This window comes from Alexandromys fortis, unplaced genomic scaffold (genome assembly GCF_014885135.2).
Source record: "Alexandromys fortis isolate MF-2015 unplaced genomic scaffold, M_Fortis_MF-2015_v1.1 scaffold_1234, whole genome shotgun sequence".
Taxonomy (NCBI): domain Eukaryota; kingdom Metazoa; phylum Chordata; class Mammalia; order Rodentia; family Cricetidae; genus Alexandromys; species Alexandromys fortis.
The window spans coordinates 6,305-9,497 of record NW_026069100.1 but is presented as its reverse complement, the minus strand read 5'-3'; positions in this window follow the sequence as shown (position 1 = coordinate 9,497).

Here is a 3,193-nt window from a genome sequence, read left to right as displayed (position 1 = left end):
TTTTTCCCCCACATTAAAAATAGGAAACATAATTATGATAGAGAAAGTTAGGTCTTTGTATGATTATGCAATGCATGATTTAAAATCAGAACAATTAAATCAATTAAGTGAAGAGATAATCAACTTAGCTGGGATTGACATAATGTTAATTATCATCTTGATAATTCTCGGTTTGTATCTGAGAAAGTTGGTTGATATGAGTGCCAAGATTCAGGCCTTAGAAAAAGTTATTAAAATAGATCATAGAAAATTTCAAATCCAGACAGAGGAATTTAAAGAAGCAATTTCAGCGTTTCATTGTAAGATTAGAGAGGAACAGCTTAAGGTTTCCAAACAACCAATCTTAATATATCCAGTTCTTTTACAGGAACTGGCAAATGACAGATATCTCTGAGGCTAGTTAAGTGTTCACTGAACGCCTGTGGAAACGTTAGATTTAAGGATATTCAAGCAAGTGATAGTCTCATACAGCATGCATTCACCTTTTGTGAATTGGATGTTAAAAGCATGATCAACTTATAACAGAATTATCTCTCAAGACTGGAGAGACTTGGTTACATCAGTTTTGAAGTCTGGTCTACAATTACAGTGGAGGACCTGGTGGGAATATGAGACTAAGACCATTAAAAAATGAAATAGTGCTAGAAGTATGGAATCTCCAAAGACTAACTTCTTGGAGAGGAAGATTATGCTAATATAGAAATGAAATCTCTATATGATTGTAGAGAGTAGATTGGTTGAGTCACCTTATTAATAGCTCTTAGACCTGTGACCATTCTCCCTTTACCGGATTTCTTTTAAACAACAAACATAAAAGAATTCTAAGGGCTGTTTGATTCTTCAGTTTCCTGAGCATCTAATTGCTCATGTACCAGCTGTTCTAAAGTCTACCATTTATTGTCAAAGGCCATTGCTTAACCCATACAGGTTTTTCTGTCAACCATTCTAAAGGCAGGAATGTTGGTGCCTTTGAAATATCAGCAGCTATCTTGCCCTGTTCTTGTACAACCTGAATGGTCAGTGACTGTTCTTTATAATATTTTGTAATATTTTTCCAAGAAACATATGTTAATTAATTCTAATATTGGGACAACATTAAGTATTCCATTGCTATAACAAATCACATCCCCACAAAGTTATTGCTATGTTAACCACATATGGTTTTAACATTCTTCTCTGTCCTTTTGGCCCTATATGTTTGACCTCTGTTTTACCCAAGATAAAATTCTGATCCCTAAAAACTGAACATTAACATCCTGAAGAGGCCATTTTAGATTCCAAGATTCTGATGAAACTATTGTTACAGTTACACCTGTGTCTACTAGACATTCAATGACAACATCATTTATTCTTATTTTAATTTTGACTTTGTACATTTATAGAAATTTGCCAAAATACTTGCTTTATGGTTTCTCCTGAATTTTTTATTCTATCTTCTATAGATGTTATGATAGGCATTAGATTCTTTAATTACTCTGGGAAGGAGTTTCCTCTATGATGGCAGAAAACAATTGAACCAGATTTGGAACTGGGGACTGTGAGAGGCCCCTCATGGAGCTTCCCAATGGCAAAGGATTACCTTGAATATTCCTCCTTGACCTACATTCATTAGTCTAGTGCTGACCTTTGCTACACCTTCCTCATAATCCAGAAGGGCGGGGTGTTCTGAATGGATTATTATTAGAAAAAAACTGTTCTTAGGAACACCTTCTCTACATTCCCTTTTAAGGTGACTTTGTTTGCCACAATTATAACATTCGACATTTCTATTTTTCCTCAAACCTCTGGAAATCACCTCTCCTATCTATGCATTATCATAGTCATGAGATTCAATACTGATTTTATCTTGGATCCATTCCTCCAAAGTTTCTGGCCTTGCCTTTAATGGCCTAATTATCTATCCTTTTACATCGAGAACTGGCATTTTCAAAAGCCAGAAATTCAATTATTATTTGTCTAGCTTCTAAATTTGGTATCATTTTATTTACAACAGTAAATCTTTGTAAGTCAATCTTTGTAAGAAATCTAAAGGCTTCCTTTGGGCCCTGTATAACCTTAGTAAATGACTCAATTTTCTTTCCTATTTCTCCAATTCTGTCCCAAGCATTCTAAAGTTGCTGTGTAGAATAAATCCAGGATGTGGTCATCATATACAGTTTGCCTTTCAGTAGTTTAATCTCCTTCTCCAAGAATTTGATCTTGGGAGATTTCTCTACTGCTAGCTTTACTCCATTTTTCAATAATCTTAGCCTCTTCTCTGAACCACGTACTCCATTGTAATTGTGGACCTGACTCTAAAACACCTTTAACCAATTTTATTCAGTCTTTAAGGATAATTCTATTACAAACTGACCACAAGTTTTACATCTACATCACAAAAGGTGAATGTATGCCAAATGAGAATATTGCTTTCTTGAATCTCCTTAAATCTAACATTGGCACAGGAGTCCAGTTAGCTGTAACAGAGCCTCTGCCATTTGGTGAGTCCTGTAAGGTTACTGGATATATTAAGGTTGGCTGTTTGAAAACATTAGGCTGTTCCTCTGGTTCTGAAATTGGTTCTCCACCAAATTCCTCTGTCTGTATTGGAATATTCTGTGATCTGTTTTATTAGTTTTTTCTAAGGCCTGTATCTTAGCACTCAGCTTAACCAACTTTGTAGTGATATGACAAAGATGATAAAGCTGATAATGTTTACAACTGACATTACATGAATCCCGTCTAAATTAGTTATCCTCTCATTAATCATTCTATTTTCAAACTGTCCAGCATATTATCATACAGAGACACAAATCCCTCCAATGTAATAGTGTATTTATTATTTATTTATTTATTTTCCCATTTTTTAACGTGGGAAAAAACTGTCTCTTTTAACTAATTCCTCCCTTTAAGAATTCCCAATTATCTTACCAAATCTGCTGACAATGTTGATGAAGATGTGAGGCTGATTGCTGCTGCATAGAACAGTAAAGGCCTGACTGGATTTCAAGGCAGCAGCCCAAAAAGGGTGTTCAGGGAGAGCATGCCAGAATAAAAAAACAAGAACCTATCTGACAGGGCAGTGACTTAAGCCTCTTGTAACTCTGGCCTCTGCTGGTGGCTTTTTCATGAATTTGTACTCCAAACACTGGGCACCAAATGTAGCATGAATAGTAAAAACAGAGACAGATATTGGTGTGCAAGTAGAAGATCA